Raw genomic sequence first — 20,751 nt, forward strand, 5'->3', positions numbered from 1 at the left:
CTTTTTTTTTGAGTTCTGTATTCAACAGTTTACCTGAAAAATCAGTGTGATTCTCATTCTGCAAACACATGATAATTATGATAGAAAAACACTAGTTTCTCAGATAAACTGTTGACTCAAGAACTCAAAAAAGGTTTAAATGACAAAAAAAAAAAAAAAAAAAAAAAAAACAAACAAACAAAAAAAGATCTGTGAAAAAATTCACAAATCAGGAAGCCTAGTGTGACCCATCTAGGTGCTCATTTTGTAGAATTATAAGACCTTTATTGGTTGTATGGCTTAGAAAATTAGTATTTCACAATGCCAATATGCAAGAAACCATCAAACTGAATAAATCCAATCTGTGAAAGCTTTCACAAATCCAGTTTTGTATGAAACTAGTGTTTTTCTATCATAATTATCTTGTGTTTGCAAAATGTGACCTCTCAAAGCCTGTAACACTGATTTTTCAAGTAAACTGTTGACTACAGAACTCAAAAAAAGTTTTAAGAGACAAAAACTGATCTGAGAAAAAAATCACAAATCTTGAAGGTCTTTTTGATCTTACTATGACCCATCTAGGTTATCAGTTTTTAGAATTATAATCTGATTTCTCTGATGGCTTTATCCATTAACACAGCCTATACTGTAATTATTACACAAGGCAATGGAGGTAGAGCAGTAAGACGCAATCAAACACGAACAAATGTGATTGTGAAAGGTTTCACAAATCAGGCTCTATCTAATACAAGTGCATTTGCAGTGGCACTAACCCGTGTGTATTCAGCAGAAGCAGTGACATGTGTCCAAAGGTGTTTAGTAAGGTTGCTGGTGTTTCCCCCTTTGGATTGAAATCTTTGTAGACATTCACAACTTATGGGCTTTCCCTGTCTCGTTCCGTGAATTGTGTTTTTTAAAAAGCTTCTCCCACTCCAAAGTTTTATTTAAATCCATATTATCCATCAGGAGACACGACCATCAAATTAACATCCTGGGATTCAGATGTGTTTTTTAAGCATGGTAAAACCACACATTTAAAAATAAGCAATACCATATAAGGGGCAAATTCTAAACAGCATTTTGCGCTCTTAAATGGCACTGCGTGAAGGGGATGCCACTCGAAAATACTATTTTTAATGTTATTGCAAACATAGGTCTGATACAAATGAAGGTTTAGGCAAAAATAATATTGCACATGCAACATAACTTACTGTACTACCGTATTAATGGTACTTCTGTTAAAAAAAAAAACTGTGGCACCGGCAATATTATGAAGCTTTAGTATGGCGATAGTACCGTAGCACCAGTATACTATGCAACCCTAGTGTGGGGACAGAGTCTACAGTGTCGTACTTGCTTTATGTAGGCATAAGCATACAATTAAACCAGTGTAAGCAAACACATTTTAAACTTTGGTCTAATAGATTTTGAAGGATGTTTTGAAGTAAGTAGATGGTACATGTTAAGGTTTTTACAGGTCTGATAAGTTATTTTAATATTATAGTCACAGCAATTCATAAAGATACTGTATTTTGTGTGTGTGTGGGTGCTTTGTGATGTACAGTAGCACATCGGGTATTTGTCATTGTTTGTCAAGATTTATGATATTCTCATTCTCTTAAATAACTGGACATACTAGATACTTTTCCATGGAATTAATTATGTATTTGAGTAGTATGTTTGTACAGACAAATAGATTCTTAGTAGCATGAGACCCAAATGCTTGGACTAACTAACCATGTTCTTGATGCTGTTTACAGATGAGATGATAGTTTAATGGTGTAAAAACATCTTTGAGGGACATTACTTGGAGATGGCAGGTGATATAACCACCCTTTCTTGGAAGGTACCTACCCAGGACTGGGATGGGGGCATCAAAAGCCAAGACCTGGGCCCTGTTGGAGAAGGTGGCCCTGTGAAGATCATCAAAGTATGCTTCAGTAGTAGCAGCAACCTCAGCAAGAACTTTAAACTGGTCAAATGTGACAGCTCATGGCAGATCATGGTGCAATATATATGATTGGAAGAACTGAAACAAAGTGTTCCTAATCATAGTATTCGTAATGTTGGAATAAATTATCTATACAACTGATATTTTCCTTCTCAATCAGACGATCATTCAGTCAATTCTTAATTGTGGGCGCTTAGGCCCAAATGTGCAGAACCCAGACTGCTTTGGGCTGAGGCTCAAACACCTCAAATCTGAGGAGCTCCATTGGTTACACCCGGACCTGACCATAGGAGAGATGGAACAACGCTACGAGAGCCATCATGCTGAGGCAGAGTGGAGGCGAGGGAGACTGACAGTAGTGATGTGCTTTTTATGCTGTTCAATATTTGGAGTTTTGCATAAAAATATGTGTCTATTACTTGGAGGTATGATCTTAGAATTCGCTACATCCCAACCGATTACATGAAGAAGTTAAAAGACAGAACCTTCCTGTTGTATTTCTATCAGCAGGTCAGCAGATGTTAATTCCAAATCTTCTTCCTCACTGTGGTTGTAGTGTCTACTTTGCTATGCTTTTTGGTCAATTCATTAAAACACATTTTTCGTATGTTTGTGGTAGGTGCGCAGTGATTACATGCAGCATCATGCTAACAAAGTTATTGATGGAATGGCACTTCAGCTGGGCTGTTTAGAGATCAGGTAAAGAAAAAGTTATACATATATATATATATATATATATATATATATATATGCAGTAGTTTTTATTTATTTATTTATTTTTTATATTGTCAAATACCTAAGAATAATTGCAGAACATCCTTACAATTAAATATAGTTAGTACTGTAAGTTTTTACAGATACATAAAGTTTGCCAAGGACCTTTACTGTTATTTTAATTTATTTTATTGTACTCTGGGTTCGATTTTTATTGAACTGTGTTGCAATGTTATACTGACGCCCTGCTGCATTGTTTACTTTGTATTTTAGGAGGTTTTGTAAAGACATGAATGCCAAAGGTCTAGAGAAAATGTCAAATTTTGACTTGCTAGAGTAAGTTAATTTTAATAATGTATTAAACATTGTTCAAAAAGATAAATCAAGGTTGTTTTGCTGATATGATGGCTTTGTGCTCTTTTAATAGAAAAGATGTTGGTTTGGACCTGTTCTTTCCCAAGGGACTTATTGAGAGTATGAAGGTTAAGTCTGTGTTTTATTAACACATTTATCTGTTTTCCACTGTCCTATGGTGACTTCTGATTAGAAGCCATGTTCATTTATCTATTTAAAGCTGGAGTTCACACACACACACACACACACACACACACACACACACACACACACACACACACACACACACACACACACACACACACACACACACACACACACACACACACACACACACACACACACACACACACACACACACACAAACATTATACATCAGAACTTGGAAACTGCAATTGTCTACAAAAACACACAAACATTTATATACATCAGAACTTGGAAACTACAATTGTCTACGAAGACAATTGGCATGTGTCACATGTTAATTGTAAGTGAGAGATACAAATAGCCGTTCTGGGTGGAAATGCTGGAGCCATGACTCAGTGTCTTTTCTACTTGGCAGATACAAATCTGATTAAATAAATAATGTTTCTACATGAAGGAGTTCTTTGAGAACACTGCATTTTTAAAGTAAGAGTAGCACTCAACTTATGAGAGTTTAGTTTAACATTAATCACACTGAACATCTATAATTTTGGTTTAAACAGCCCAAGCAATTAAGGAAGCTCATCCAGCAGACATTTCAGCAGTATGCTATACTGAAAGAGGATGAGTGTATGGTAAAATTCTTCGAGACCTTTGGAGAATTCTCAAACTTTGACGAAGTCTACCCCTGCGAACTAGTGGTAAGTTCCTTTATGGCCGAACCATAGGTATTTTCCAAATGACTTAGAGATTAAAGAAAAAATCACTTTTGGGTTTTGGCTTTATTAGAAGAATGTTGCCATGTGTGAAAATTAGCTATCTCATCAGAGCCTGGAATTCTATATCTACACAGCAAGGATGGAGTTTAACGGTGGATTTAGTCATTGGCCCCAGAGGTATTTGTCAACGTACAAAAGCAGACTCCATGGTGAGTACTTCATACCTGTATAAATATTTTAATTAAATGTTATACAAAAATAAATTCTAATTAAAATCAGTTCATTCTCATGCTCATATAAATTGTGCATTATCAGTGTTTCAAAGTGCTATTTTAAGTTTTCTCTGTCCTGCTATTCCCAGCCGGTCTGTCTTGCTGAATATAAACAGATCCAAAGTATAATACACAGAGTGATGGCAGAACACTGGTACTTATCAAAATCGAGGGTGCCAAACAGGTGTGGAAGTTCTCACTTCCGTATTAGGCTGTAAAGCAAATGCACAATCCCACTCTTGTACTAAACTTGCTGTGACCTCTTTCCATTTGTAGGCTCTCTCTATCAGTGTGGCCTCTCTGGCCACTGCAGAGAATATGGCTGATCTGATCGATGGCTGCTGTCGGTTGATAAACAACACAGACACATCTTTGATAGTTGGACCATATAAAAGTAAATCGCAAGGTAATTACCAATTATGTCATCAAGTATCAATAGCTGTCTAGCAAAGTTAAAGGGATAGTTCACCTAAAAATTAAAATAATTTACTCACCCTCATGTTGTTCCAAACTATGACATAAAACACATGACTTATCTTGCATAATGTCCAAGCTGCTCTTTTCCATACAATGAAAGTGAATGGTGACCATGGCTATTAAGCAAGATTTTCAGTGAATAACGACTTAAATTTCTGTTTGCTCTTCACACAAAACTATTGTATGGCCTCAGAAGACTTAGAATTTACTGCAGGAGTCGTATGGACTACTTTTATGGTGTTTTTTTTTTTTTTTTTTTTTGGAGTTACACAGCCCCTGGTCTACTTTCATTGTATGGAAAAGAGCAGATTGGACACTCTGCTAAATATCTCCACAGAAGAAGGAAAGTAATTTGGGTATGGAACGACATGGGGGTAAATAAATGATGACAGAATTTCCATTTTATATGAATTATCCCTTTAAAAGGAGTTTGTGTGAGCTAGTTCCAGAAACATTGAGCATTTTTCATCTGGAGAAATCTGAGATAAATCCTACCCTTTCAGTGTGCTGAATCCTGTGAATTTTGAATAATGTCTTTTATGATTAATGTGAGTTTGGGGATTGCAACATTTTTCAGTTTTAGAAGCTTAGATTTATCTTTGCTGTCTTAGGTGTGCAGTTGCGCAGCTCTTTTCTTGAAATTCCTTCAGGGTGAATACATCAACATTGTTTTATTTTTGTTTGCCTCTCCTCAGGCCAACAACATATAAAGAATACTGATTCACTTTAAAGTGAGCTCATCTGTTTCTGAAATAATTTACACGGCAGAGACCTTAGTTTCCAATAACTGAAATGGATCTGGACATGGAGAGCATAATGCATTGCAGGTTTTTATTTTTTTTATTTTTTTATTCCTTAATGATGTTCACTGTCTTACCCACTGTTAGAAAGCAGACAGAAAACTTCAGATAAAGCAGTGAGTATCAGACTATTCTTTACTTACAGTCATAGAAAGATCATATTCTAGAGGTCAGCTGAATATTTTTCATTATAACAATTTTCTTCAGAATATGAATAAAATCAACAATATCTTTCAGATTCAGATATATACTGTGAAATCCCAGACGAAAAACCACCTGGTACGTAAGGGATTTGTCTTTGTATGTGTTCACAGTCATTATCACAGTAAAACATACAGGGTCAGAAGTTAAGGGGGGCTAGGTGCACAAATGCCACGGAAAGAGACAAAAATGCCTCCAAAATTAAAAATGTGGGTGCAAAAAAATGCAATGATGAATTCTTCTGTTTTTTATTTGTAAGTTCTGATAAACTTCTTAACATTCTATTGTAAACCACTTATATATACTGTAAATAATCAAAAAAATTAAAGTTGATGCTGATTTCATTTTAAAATAAGGGTAATGGGTAATAAATTCTCAATCTTAAGTGAATCAGTAAATTGATTAAATCAAAGTATTTGACATAAACGGACGAGACACAATTTGTGTTTTAAATGTGTGGAAAAAATTTCCTCAAAAAGGGAAAAAAATGCCACTTAAAAACTAGAATCCAGGGGCAAATATTGCCCCTTAATATAAAAAAGAATTTATGACACTGAAAACATAACATTCATTTATTAATATTTGTATTGTTTTGATGTACAATTAGTACTATCATTGTTTTCACATGTGTTTAACAGTAAAGGTTGGACTCTCCAGGAAAGAAATAGTCTTGAAATGTATGCTGGGTGAAGGGTTCTTTGGGGAGGTCCATGAAGGTGATTACCAGAAAAAGGCAAGCATTTAATCATGTAATGTTGTAATGAAAACTAAACCATTTTGTGGGTCAAATCTATGTTTTTCATTTTTCATTTCATTCCATTTTGTGTCTTGTAACAACATTTACCTTAAAGGTAAAGTGTGTAATTTTCTTTTTGATGTTTAAATACCTTCTCCCATCAAATTTTAAAAGAATATTCCAAGTTCAATGCAAGTTTAGCTAAATCGACAGCATTTGCAGGATAATGTTGATTACCACAGAAAATTATTTCAACTTGTCCCTCCTTTTCTTTAAAAAAAGCAAAAATTGAGGTTACAGTGAAGCACTTACAATAGAAGTGAATGGGGCCAACTTTTGGAGGATTTAAAAGCATAGATATTAAACTTATAAGTTTATAAAAGCACTTACATTAATTATTCTGTTAAAACGTAAGTATTAATTGAGCTGTAAAGTTGTTTAAATAATAGATTTTTTGGTCATATTAGGGTTTACAGCATTACATCGTCATGGCAAATTTTTATAACTTTACACAGAGACGGTTAGTAAGTGATTTTATCACACTAAAATCATGTTATGCAAATTGTTTGCATCTTGTTGCTATACTTTTGAAACAGTGAGTATTTAAACATTTGCGGATTGGCCCCATTCACTTTCATTGCCTCACTGTAACCTAGATTGTTGCTTTTTTTTTTTCATAGAAAACAAGTCAAAATTAGCTTTTGTGATAATCAACATTATGCCGCAAATACTGCTATTTGAGCATTTTAACTTGTATTGAACCTGGAATTTTCCTTTAATATGCAGAGCCAACAATAAGTAAGCAATTTTGTTGGTTAATTTCCCTGAAAAGTCTAAACACTGCAGCTATGCAGCACTTTCAAAACATTGTTCTGTTTGTTTGAGCATCCCAACACAGCAGCATAGCTTAACCAATGCCGTGAGTTTAGGGGGTACCGTGTTTTATTTATTTTTTTGACCAATGGTAGATGGGGGAGTGTTTGGGAAACTTAGTCATAATAGTCATTAGCCCTGTTCACACGTGCTACCAGGTAAATTACAGGAAAATCATTAAGTTGCCTTTGCTGGTAAATGTAACATGTGCTGTTCACACATACCATCAATATGAAAATTTATAGGTAATGATACAACTTCCCATTAAGGGAAATTGACAGAGAAAAATGTACAAGCATTTTCAAAAAGGTCGTGTTCACGCATGACCTCTAACCTGAAAAATGCAGTAAATCTTCTGAAAAAAATTATGATTTTTTATTTATTTATTTATTTTTTTTGGTTGTTAAGGTCATGGAGTGTCCTGTAAAGTTTTGCTACAGACATATAGTATTAACCCTTTCATACATACTGTCACACATATGTGACAGTTAATAACTGGGCCCCGGATTAGCGTCACACATATGTGTTTCTGCAACAGCCAGTTACATTACAAGTTGGCAGATTCATATTGACTTTTGTGCCGACACAGGCTGCGCTGGTCAAGCATCTGTAATTTATATTTTCTCAAACAGTTAATCACACAGTCTTTTAAATGACAGAATAAGTTTATTTTATGTACATACATCCAACTTGTCACCAAAGTAGCATGATAAAAAGTTTACAGTTCTTATATGCATAGTCAATACATCAAACGTGACCTTCATCTGATGCGTGCTGCCATTTGTTTACATTAGTAGTGGTTGTCATTCGTCAAACAAACAACTGCTCTATGTCTTTTCAAGCACATACAGTACTATGCAAAAGTCTTAGACACATAAGATGTTTCACAAAAACATTTGTCTTAAGATGGTGTAAAAAGGTTCTAAGTACGTGGAAAATGGAGGAGTCAGGAGACAGCGAACTGTCAAGGTCAGTCTTTATTTTTCTGCTCACAGATACGGCTTATAGCCAGCTCAAAAATCAGGGCTCTTTGGTTTGCTGGTCTTTTCTCTCAGCTCGGCCCTGGTGCTCTCTTCCCACTTTGACGCTCTGGCATGCCTTTTCAGGTCTCCCTCCACCATCACTATAATTAGAGACAGGTGTTAAAGTAATCATAACCCAGGTGACGATCCTTACCGCTCTCCCTCTCCTGCAGACCGACACATGACCATGACCCCCATGCCACATACCCCCACCACCGACTCAGGCTGGTAATTTAGAGCTCGAAGTGGGCAGCAATACAAGCACTTTATCTCCCTGTGTGAATTCCCATAGCCGATTGCCCCATTGTACAGTCAGCATTGATGTTCTTGCACTTGGAGCAAATTCTCCTGTGTTACCTGCCCCAAAGTGTGGAGTTTTGCTCTAAGGTCATGAACGTTTTAAATTTTGTTTTTGCTATTTGAAGGTCCTTCCTCCCAAGCTTCCCATATGACCTCAAGCATGCCGCGTGGCCGATGCCCATACAGTAGTTCAAGTGGGGAAAACCCTGTGGAGGCTTGCGGGACCTCTCGTACTGCAAACAACAGGGGTTCAAGCCATTCATCCCAATTTTTAGCTTCTTCGTGTATGAACTTACAAATCATGTTTTTCAAGGTCTTATTAAATTGTTCGACCAACCCGTCGGTTTGTGGTTGATAAACGCTGGTGTGAATTGATGTAATGACTGATAACTCGTACAGTTCACGTAGTGTACGTGACATGAATGTTGTGCCTTGATCATTGAGGATTTCCTTTGGAATCCCCAATCGGGAGATCATTTTGAAGAGTGCCTCCGCAACACTACGTGCTGAGATGTTGCGTAGAGGCATTGCTTCCGGATATCAGGTTGCATAGTCCACCAGAACTAATACAAAGCAATGGCCACGTGCAATCCGCTCTAATGGTCCGACGAGGTCCATGGCAATTCTCTTGAAGGGGACCTCGATCAATAGCACAGGGTGCAATGGCGCTTTTGCGGCGGCCAGTAGATTCACCAACTGACATTCACGGTACGCTGCACACCATTTGCGTACATTGCCGTGAATGCCCGGTCAAAAGAAATGGGCCATTATGCGGTTCAAAATCTTTTTGTGAGCTAAGTGGCCAGCCATTGGGTTATAATGAGCCGCCTGGAAGAGTGTTTCCCGATCGCTCTTTGGTACTAATAGCTGCATTGTATTCTCTTTGTTCTGAGTGTCCTGCGTCACTTGATACAACTGCTCTTTAATAATAGAAAAGTACGGGTATGTGAGCGTAACATCAGGCTGGAGCTGTTGACCATCAATTACTTTCACTTGGTCAAAGGCATGCTTATCCCCTTTTATCCTTACGGTATCCGATACACCCCTGCACGATCGGGGGTGGCCTGTGGAGCGTCGGGGATCCGGACCAGTGTAACCACCTCCATCATCGGACAACGATCCTGACTATGTCCGGCTTCCACACAGCTCCAGCAGACCAGCCCAGGCCTTCCTTCCGCACTCGTAGGGGCGGTCTTGCCAATCTGGGGGGAATAGCGGACGGAGACAGGGGGAGTAGGAGGTACAGACAAGGGGAGGGGTGCCCTGGACCGGGGATGGAGTTTGGGCGGGGCACCTCCCCACTTCCGGGGAGCCGGAACTGGGTGGGACTGGGAGGGACAGATTCGGACATACCTTGAGGAAGCTGGGCGACGAACTGCTCCAGTACCACCAGGTCGACGACATCCACGCCGCCACGGGTTCCCTCCACCAACAACCATTTCCGGCAGGCTTTTGGGCAAAAGCAAATGGGCGGCCGTGCTTCTCGAAACTCAAGGACCTAAAGAGCTGACGGCTCTGTTTGGAGCTACGACTGACCCGGAGTGTAAGGGCCACAGATAGGCTGCCCACTGGTCAGGAGGCCACTTCCATACCTCCACCATCTTTTCAAAGAGGTCCAGGAAGGCCTCCGGGTCGTCGTTCGGCCCCATCTTCATTAGGGCCCTGGGTGAGGTGGGTTCTGGGTAGGTTGCAGCGCCAGACCCCTCTCTGGTGATCAGGCTCCGGAGCACCTGCCGGTCCTCCGGTTGTGCCTGGAGCAGGACTTGGAAACGCTGTTCCTGCTCCAGGCGTACGTCCATTAGGGCCTGGTGTTGACTCTGCTGGATGATGGCAAGGGTTTTGAAGACTTAGCCCATTGGTGAGGACTCCATAACGGTGTTCTCCTCTAAAGCTGGGCTTTCAGCACCACTGTAAAAAGGTTCTAATTTCGTGGGCAATGGAGGAGTCAGGAGACAGTGAAAAGTCACGGCTTATAGCCAACTCAAAAATCAGGGCTCTTTGGTTTGCCGGTCTTTTCTCTCGGCTCGTCCCTGGTGCTCTCTTCCCACTCTAACGCTCTGGTGTGCCTTTTCAGTTCTCCCTCCGCCATCACTATAATTAGAGAGAGGTGTTAGAGTAATCATAACCCAGGTGACGATCCTTACCGCTCTCCCTCTCCCGCAGACCCGACACATGACCATGCCCCCCCATGCCACATATGGTTATTTATATCATTAGCTTTAGTGTGTCAATAGGAAATATACATTTTAGACTCCCAAACATTACTTTGCAAATATAATAGAATAGAATAGAAGAACAGGGAGCCCTGCAACAGATAGCATGGCCCCCACAGAGCCCCCCACTGAACATCATGTTAGTCTGGGATTACATGACTGAAGCACTTGAGACAGCCTGAAAAAATGGAAGAACTGAGGCAAATTCTCCAAGAAGCTTGGAACATCCTATCTGCCAACAACTAATAAAAACTGTACCTTGGAGAATTGGTGCCGTTTCGAAGGCAAAAGTGCACACACCAAATATTGATGTAGATTTTTTGATGTGTACTGGACTTTGTGTGACGATAATTGATAAATGAAAGCTATATGTGGAATTATTTTTTAAGGAATCTTCACTATGCAAACTTTTTTCACAAATGCCTAAAACTTTTGCACAGTACTGTATGTTTATTTTATGTAACAAACAGCCTAATTGTCACCAAAGTACAACTATAACAGTTCACAGCTTGTATATGCACAGCCATCATATATAAACGCGATCTCCCCATGCACACATTCACGTCTGCTTATTATAAGGTGCAGATGCGGTTTTCGTTCACACAAACTGCAACTCAAACAGTCTTTTCAGGCATATAATACATTTGTTTTCTGAAAAAGACAGCCAAACTATTACAAAAGCAGCACAATAACAGTTTAAAACTTGTATACTCACAGTGAAAACATGCAGCCAAGTCTGTTTACATTAGCGCTTGTCACACACACACACACACACACACACACACACACACGTCTGAGAATTCAAACAGCACATATAGGCCTGCTGATATTATGTTTTTTACAGTTATAAAAATGAAAAAAACAAAAAACAAATGCAGTACAGCAGACATAATCCATTTGTTCGCATTTACTATATTATATACAGCATTTTATTTAATTTTTCTTAGTGACAAGAAATCAAAAATTTAAATAAAATAACTCATCTACACTCTGCCCCCCTCTGCCAACTGTGCATGTCACATGCAAAAATAACTCACTCCATGGGGCACAGAAGGGGAATTTATACTCTACTCATGACAAGGTTAAGATACTAATTGTAAATAATTATAAAGAACCTTAATAATTGTCTTGATTAGAATGGGGAGAAAATCAATGTTGCAGTGAAGACCTGTAAAGAGTGTGCACCTGATGTCAGATAGAAGTTTGTGGGTGAAGCAGGTATGTGTATGAAAACTCTTACTGTACCTACACTAGATGTAACCAGTTAAGTCAATCCTACAAAAAAAAAAAAAAAATCATCCTTCTAACATAACATTCCACCCATCTAGTTATCATGAAGAACCTGGACCATGCACACATACAGGTGCATCTCAATAAATTAGAATGTCGTGGAAAAGTTCATTTATTTCAGTAATTCAACTCAAATTGTGAAACTCGTGTATTAAATAAATTCAGTGCACACAGACTGAAGTAGTTTAAGTCTTTGGTTCTTTTAATTGTGATGATTTTGGCAAACATTTAACAAAAACCCACCAATTCACTATCTCCAAAAATTAGAATACATCATAAGACCAATAAAAAAAACATTTTTAGTGAATTGTTGGCCTTCTGGAAAGTATGTTCATTTACTGTATATGTACTCAACACTTGGTAGGGGCTCCATTTGCTTTAATTACTGCCTCAATTCAGCGTGGCATGGAGGTGATCAGTTTGTGGCACTGCTGAGGTGGTATGGAAGCCCAGGTTTCTTTGACAGTGGCCTTCAGCTCATCTGCATTTTTTGGTCTCTTGTTTCTCATTTTCCTCTTGACAGTACCCCATAGATTCTCTATGGGGTTCAGGTCTGGTGAGTTTGCTGGCCAGTCAAGCACACCAACACCATGGTCATTTAACCAACTTTTGGTGCTTTTGGCAGTGTGGGCAGGTGCCAAATCCTGCTGGAAAATGAAATCAGCATCTTTAAAAAGCTGGTCAGCAGAAGGAAGCATGAAGTGCTCCAAAAGTTCTTGGTAAACGGGTGCAGTGACTTTGGTTTTCAAAAAACACAATGGACCAACACCAGCAGATGACATTGCACCCCAAATCATCACAGACTGTGGAAACTTAACACTGGACTTCAAGCAACTTGGGCTATGAGCTTCTCCACCCTTCCTCCAGACTCTAGGACCTTGGTTTCCAAATGAAATACAAAACTTGCTCTCATCTGAAAAGGGGACTTTGGAACACTGGGCAACAGTCCAGTTCTTCTTCTCCTTAGCCCAGGTAAGACGCCTCTGACGTTGTCTGTGGTTCAGGAGTGGCTTAACAAGAGGAATACAACAACTGTAGCCAAATTCCTTGACACGTCTGTGTGTGGTGGCTCTTGATGCCTTGACCCCAGCCTCAGTCCATTCCTTTTGAAGTTCACCCAAATTCTTGAATCGATTTTGCTTGACAATCATAAGGCTGCGGTTCTCTCAGTTGGTTGTGCATCTTTTTCTTCCACACTTTTTCCTTCCACTCAACTTTCTGTTAACATGCTTGGATACAGCACTCTGTGAACAGCCAGCTTCTTTGGCAATGAATGTTTGTGGCTTACCCTCCTTGTGAAGGGTGTCAATGATTGTCTTCTGGACAACTGTCAGATCAGCAGTCTTCCCCATGATTGTGTAGCCTAGTGAACCAAACTGAGAGACAATTTTGAAGGCTCAGGAAACCTTTGCAGGTGTTTTGAGTTGATTAGCTGATGGCATGTCAAAATATTCTAATTTTTTGAGATAGTGAATTGGTGGGTTTTTGTTAAATGTGAGCCAAAATCATCGCAATTAAAAGAACCAAAGACTTAAACTACTTCAGTCTGTGTGCATTCAATTTATTTAATACACGAGTTTCACAATTTGAGTTGAATTAATGAAATAAATGAACTTTTCCACGACATTCTAATTTATTGAGATGCACCTGTAGTGAGACTAGTAGGAGTAATTAAGGAAGACCCTGTGTGGATTGTCATGGAGCTGTGTCAACATGGGGAGGTAAGCAAACAGCCTTGATTAATGCTGGATGTTATAACTCTTAACTTCATAGATAAATGCTATACATCAAAATACATATTTTGGGAAATTGCAGTGCCAATATTGTTGTCACAATGAGTAATTATTTTGGTGTAATTAACTGGTCATGGAGACGGTGTTAGGATCCATGTGCTGGAAGTTTATTATGAACACAAGCAAGCAATCCAAATCGGCAGGCAAATAGAGGTAGTCGTTAAGCAAGCGGTATAATCCAATAAACCAAAAAGACTGTCCAACAAGGCAAACAGAACAAAGGGGTATCCAAAAGGCAGTAAATCCAGGAAAACAGGCAATAATTATAACATAAAAACAATCAGCAAAGGCAATGGAAAAACACTTGGTAAGGCAAGGTAAACTGGCAATACTTCACAAAGTCAAAATGGAACAGTATGGTATTTATATAGTTTAAACAGGAAGTCACCAAAGAAATAATGGTACAGAGTTAGTATTCGGGAGAGGGCTCCCTCTGGTGGTTGGTAGGAGGGGTAACAACCTCGGATGTTACATTTGGGAAGTGTGGTATTATATTATACAGTATGAGAAGGGTTTACGTAACTTGTAAATTAAATCAATAAATTCTGATTCTGATTCTAAAATCCAATTGGTCTAGATACTATCAGATACTCTTTCAATCAGGAGTGTAATTCTATTTGCCAGAACTGCTGTGATTGATCTAGCAAACTCAATTAAGAGAATGCTATTAGATGGCTCTATTAACATTTACAGGATCTATAAAAACAGTCATAATCAAACATTTTACAAGCTCACAGGAAGTACAGTACTGAATGAATCAACACAACTGAGTCTTTTCAAATACCGAAGGACCCGCCTGACCTGTCAAAATGATTTAATAAAGTAACAAAATCTTTGAGAAACCATCATGGGGCCTGACATCTTCTATATTTTAAGAGAACAGCAGAGAGTCTGTATTCCAAAATGATGTGTAATGCTCCACCTTAATAATGTGGAAATTCAAAGAAAAATTCAAAATTCAAAGCCTTTATTTTACCACACTAGTCCTTCTGTGATAAAATGCTTTTTGTTCTTGCAGCTGGGGAAGTATTTGGCAAAATATCATCAGAGTCTGACCAGCGTGACCCTAGTTCTCTTCAGCCTGCAGATTTGCAAAGCGCTGGTCTACCTGCAGGGAATGAACATGGTCCATAGGTGCGACACAGTGTTTTTAACTTTTTAAAGTCCAGAAAACTGTCTGGTATACTGTATGTACTTACTTGTAACAGTATGAAACAGTGGGAGACAAGTTATTGATATATTTCCAAACATAAATATTTTCTTTGTTGTTTATGCTTGAGAGTGTGTGTGTGATTTTGTTGACAGAGACATAGCTGTACGAAATGTGCTTGTTGCCACACCTGAGTGTGTGAAACTGGGTGACTTTGGCCTTTCCAGATACATAGAAGATGAAGAATATTACAAAGGTAATCTAAACTGTTTTACACACTCATAAAAGTAATAGTTTGTTTAATCACTGTAATTAGCTGCAGTGTTTTCATGTGGTGTTTTCTTTTTTATTATATTCTTCCCTCTTTAAGCTATAATCGTCTAAACTCCTCTAATGTCACATTATGTAAATCTTTAAAAATATGTTAGATTTTATTGTTATCAGCTTTGTAACCACAGAAATTTCTCATTACCTTGCATTATGTCCGCAGCATCTGTCACTCGTTTACCGATTAAATGGATGGCTCCGGAATTCATTAACTTCAGACGCTTTACTGCGGCCAGTGATGTGTGGATGTATGGTGAGTGAATAGAAGTTAATCATCAGAATTGAAGACATGGCCACTGTTCCATCTAATGACATTAGTGCTACAATAATTTGTACATGCATTTCCTTGTTGAGTAAATCATTATTGCCACTGTGTAGTATACAGTAATTTGATAGTTAGATAGCCTTAGATAGTATTTGGACACTTTTAAACACTTAAGTCACTTAACATGTCTGAATGTCATTGCATTAGATAACAAAATATCAAACCAAGTGGCATCTGCAAACAAATCATGCTAGAGTTGTTGTTTTTTCAGAGCAAACATAACTTTTGTTATCTATTGCAATGGCATTAATTCATTTTTAAGTATGATTTAAGTGCTTTTTAATCTTGTTGTTCATCACAACTGCACAATAAGGACTTTAACGGATAGTGCACCCAAAAATGAAAATTCTCTCATCATTTACTCACACTCATGCCATCCCAGATGTGTATGACTTCCTTTCTTTGGTAGAACACAAACAAAAATTTTTAGAAGAATATCTCCACTCTGTAGGTCCATACAGTGGAAGAGAATGGTGATCAGACCTTTGTCGCTCCAGAAATCACATAAAGGAAACATAAAAGTAATCCATATGATCCATTGTTTAAATCCATATCTTCAGAAGCGATGTAATAGGTGTGAGTGAGAAACTGAACAATATTTAAGTCCTTTTTTTTACTTCTAATCTCCACTTTCACTTTCACTTTAAGATGTGAAAGTAAATCTAAAGAGGCACCACATGTGACTTTCAGATGTAAAAGTGAAAGTGAAAGTGGAGATTTAGAGACTTCATCTACCAAAAATATTTCAAAATTCAAATTACACTTCAAACAAAATGAAAATATAATCAAATAACAAATTGGTAAAAAAAACAAATATAGCAAATCCAAACATTTCACTCTCTCCAACTTCTTTCACTGGCACCTTTTGCAGTGACTTAAAAATTACTCTTTGACAACAGGTCAAATCAATACAAAATACCAATACAAATTAGTTCATAAATACAATTGAAAATAACAACATAATAATAATAATAATTGAAAAATAAACCATGATTCATTTTTCTGCATGAAAGACAAAATGGGATGTTAGGCAGAATATTAGGGACTGACAGCCTCAGTTACAACTTTTGTTGTATGAAGAATTCACAAGGTTTCAAAATTCTTCAAAAATGTGTCCTCATGTTCCACGGAAGAAAGAAAGTTATACATGTTTGGAACAACATGAGACAACAAGTTGTCTTATAATTTCAGTACAACCTTCACAGTGTGCAGCACATTTCAGCATGGATAGTTTTGTGACCCTGCCACAATATAATGCAGGCCTTGCCAAGTTAGATAAAAACTACATCGGACTTGACAGCAGACGTGCATGTATACTTCTATACATAGAAGTCTAAAGTCAAAGCTTAAAAAATGGCTAATTAAAAGGACAAGTTAGTCTTTAAAATGACATTATAATTAAATGATGAGATTATTTCTGGTGCAAAAGACTTTGGAGATGGACCCCAAACTTCACCTTATGCTAAATGTATGATATGACCCCTTTAAATATCTGCAAACATCTTGTTGAGTGATGCTTTGTACTACCAAGACTCTTGCAACTTTAATGACTGTCAGAATTATCAAAGAACAAATACAAAAACAGCTTGATTTGACATTTTTATTGTTTTGATAAATATTGTTTATTTCTGACATTTCAGAGCAGAAATTCTTCTGAAATAGACATGAAATGTATTTTGTAACTCATATTTGTCAGAGATTGAACTTACATGTAATTCAGTGTGAATTCCCCTCACGTCTATTTCATCCTCTTGTGTTGATCCTGTCCAGCTGTGTGTGTGTGGGAGATTATGAGCCGAGGTAAGCAGCCGTTCCACTGGCTGGACAACTGTAATGTGATTAACCAGCTGGAGCAGGGCAACAGGCTGCCCAAACCTGAGCAGTGCCCTCCTGCCCTGTACTCTCTCATGACCCGCTGCTGGAGCTATGTCCCCCGGGAGAGACCCACCTTCACTGAACTAGCCTGCAACATCAGGTTTTTCCTGTCATGCTTTGTAATAATCACTGTATTGATATGGGATCTTGTTAGAGTATATTACAGCTACTGCTGAAAACATTGCAGATATTCCATGCATTGGGCCTCATTCATAAAACACGACAATACATTTCTGTGTATATATTTCATAAATAAATTCTTATGTAAATTTTAGCATTAAAGGTTGCACTCTAGGAATGCCGCTTGTCCAATCAGATTCAAGGACCTGAACTAACTGTTGTATAATTTCTATGTAATCTATGGTTACATAATTTGTTTCCAGTCTAGTCCTTTCATGTAGTGTGTTATGTAGCTGTTTGTGAATGTAAAAAAGTCTGTAAAGTTTCAAAGTGCACGAAATATGGAGTTATTGACAACCAAAAGAAAGAACCGATTCGGAACACCTGAAACGAGTCGTTAGTAATTCCAGACTTACTTCCTGTACTAACCTACGTAATTTGGTAACAAAAAACCCACCTCTGGTCTGTTTACATATACAGCCAGTGCAGGCTGTTAGCCTGTTAGCTGTTAGCCTCTGCTAACCGGCTAACTCGCATTGTTGTCAAACTACATATAAACTTACCACTGAGAAACGTACTGTTCTCGTCGTGCTTGCGATGGTGGTTTGGGCTGATCTTCCGATGTATCACTATCAGACTCAGGCTCAAATTGGTAAGGTAAAACAGACATTTTTTCAGACAGAGCTGAAACTTGGATATGGTAATGGGCGTTTCCTTTCGTTCCTGATGGAGGGAACGAGACGTTGTGTCGATGTAGTGACACTAGGGGTCACTCTTGGGAACCCGAGACACCTCTGGTCTTTGATAAAAGGCCAATGAAAATTGGCGAGTGGTATTCCCCCAGACATACGGGTATAAAAAGAGCTGGTATGCAACCACTCATTCAGGTTTTATGCTGAGGAGCCGATATAAGGTCCGGCCATTTCAGCGGGTAGTTCAGCGTTGTGGCAGAAGGGACACAACGTCTCGTTCCCTCCATCAGGGAACGGAGGTTACACAAGTAACCATGACATTCCCTATCTGTCACTCACTCAGCGTTGTGTTGATGTAGTGACACTAGGGGTCCCTATACGAAATGCCACAATTGGCTGAACTGTGTTACGTGAACTGCCGGTGTGTGGTGGGCAGACTACTGTGTGCCTCATAGCCAGCTCACCAGGTCGACATGTAACCTCCCCCAACATAGTTATGAGTGTTGAATGGCCCTTTGGGGACAAGTCGACTACCCAAAAGATAGAGACAGGCTTAACCCAGTCGTGGCGTCTTTTCCCCTTATCTTTTTTCCACTCCCTAAAAAAGAAGGGGGATTATCCGACTGGGCCGCCAGGTCCAGTCGGAGGGTGTCCCTCCCAAGGGGAAGACACAGCGGAGACCACACCTCACCCAAAGAGAGGAGGGGATATTTAAGTGGAAGAATATGTCACATGGTCTTTCCAACCATGTGGAGAGTTTTCAAGGTAGATCCTACCCAATGGGGGAGGAGTTACTACAAACATGGAGACTGGGGCAGAGGGGCTCTGCCCAAGGAAGACGCAGTTTGCCAGCAGGGAAATGAATTAGCGGAAGATATATATCGCATGGGGTTAGCCTTACAGGGAACCGCCACATGCGGAGCACCTACCCCAGAACAGGACTCTTAGTTAGCACGTGTACTGGGCCGGCAGCGAGTCTCTCCGAACACTCGACTGCCACAGGGCTCGGAGGAAGTCAACCAGGGAACAAAACTTGTGAACACTACTGGGAATTAATGGCGCACGTCTTCAGCTCTAAAGGAGGTGGTAGGCGCTATGTGCAAGTGATACACCTGGCTGGCTATCCCGGTCTTATCCGCTTGTATTGCGTGCCACTACCTGGGACGAAACCGGTTCCACCCAGAGGTTGTAGAACCTTGCAAAGGTGTTGGGTGTTGCCCAGCCCACTGCTCTGCAAATGTCTGTTAGAGAGGCACCCCTGGCCAGGGCCCAGGAAGCCACTACACTCCCAGTAGAATGGGCTTGTAGCCCTACCGGGGGCGGCATGTCCTGGGCATGATATGCCATAGTTATGGCATCAATGAGCCAGTGGGCAATCCTCTGGTTGGAGACAGCACTTCCTTTCTGCTGTGCACCAAAGCAGACAAAGAGCTGCTCAGAGATTCTAAAGCTCTGCGTGCGATCCAAATAGATGCGTAAAGCGCGCACCGGACACAGCGACGACAGGGCTGGGTCTGCCTCCTCCTGGGGCAGTGCTTGCAGGTTCACCACCTGGTCCCTAAAAGGGGTGGTGGGAACTTTGGGCACATAGCCTGGTCGGGGTCTCAGGATCACGTGAGAGTAACCTGGACCGAACTCCAGGCACGTTTCACTGACAGAGAATTCTTGCAGGTCTCCTACTCTTTTGATGGAAGTGAGCGCAGTCAGGAGGGCAGTCTTCAAGGAGAGTGCCGTAAGCTTGGCTGACTGCAAAGGCTCAAAGGGGGCTCTCTGTAGACCCTGAAGAACTACAGAGAGGTCCCATGAGGGGACGAGGCGCGGTCTGGAGGGATTCAGCCTCCTGGCACTCTCATGATCAGGTCGTGCTTCCCTAAAGACTTACTGTCGACTGCATCATGGTGTGCTGCTATGGTGGCAACGTACACTTTCAAGGTGGAAGGGGACAGCCTCCCTTCCAACCTCTCCTGCAGGAAGGAAAGCACTGATCTGACTGCGCATCTCTGGGGATCTTCCCGTCAGGAAGAACACCACTTAGCGAACAGACGCCACTTAAAGGCATACAGGCACCTCGTAGAGGGGGCCCTAGCCTGAGTGATCATGTCTACCACTGTAGGTGGTAGACCGCTTAGGTCTTCCATGTCCCGTCCAGGGGCCAGAATTGGAGATTCCAGAGGTCTGGTCGTGGGTGCCAGAGGGTGCCCCGTCCCTGAGAAAGAAGGTCCTTCCTCAGGGGAATGTCGCGAGGAGCGTGAGGTCCAATAACCACGTCTGGGTGGGCCAGTAGGGTGCTACCAGGACGACCTGCTCCTCATCCTCCCTGACCTTGCACAGGATCTGTGCAAGTAGGCTCACTGGGGGAAACGTATATTTGCATAGGCCAGGGGGCCAGCTGTGTGCTAGCGTGTCTATGCCGAGGGGAGTCTC

At 40.0% G+C, this 20,751-nt stretch overlaps 1 pseudogene; it reads left to right on the plus strand.

The window, feature by feature from the left end:
• The first annotated feature begins 1,792 nt into the window (after positions 1–1,792).
• LOC127415987 (protein-tyrosine kinase 2-beta-like) lies at positions 1,793–17,691 on the plus strand (annotated as a pseudogene).
• The last annotated feature ends 3,060 nt before the right edge of the window (positions 17,692–20,751 follow it).

Source organism: Myxocyprinus asiaticus, chromosome 25 (assembly GCF_019703515.2).
Source record: "Myxocyprinus asiaticus isolate MX2 ecotype Aquarium Trade chromosome 25, UBuf_Myxa_2, whole genome shotgun sequence".
NCBI lineage: Eukaryota > Metazoa > Chordata > Actinopteri > Cypriniformes > Catostomidae > Myxocyprinus > Myxocyprinus asiaticus.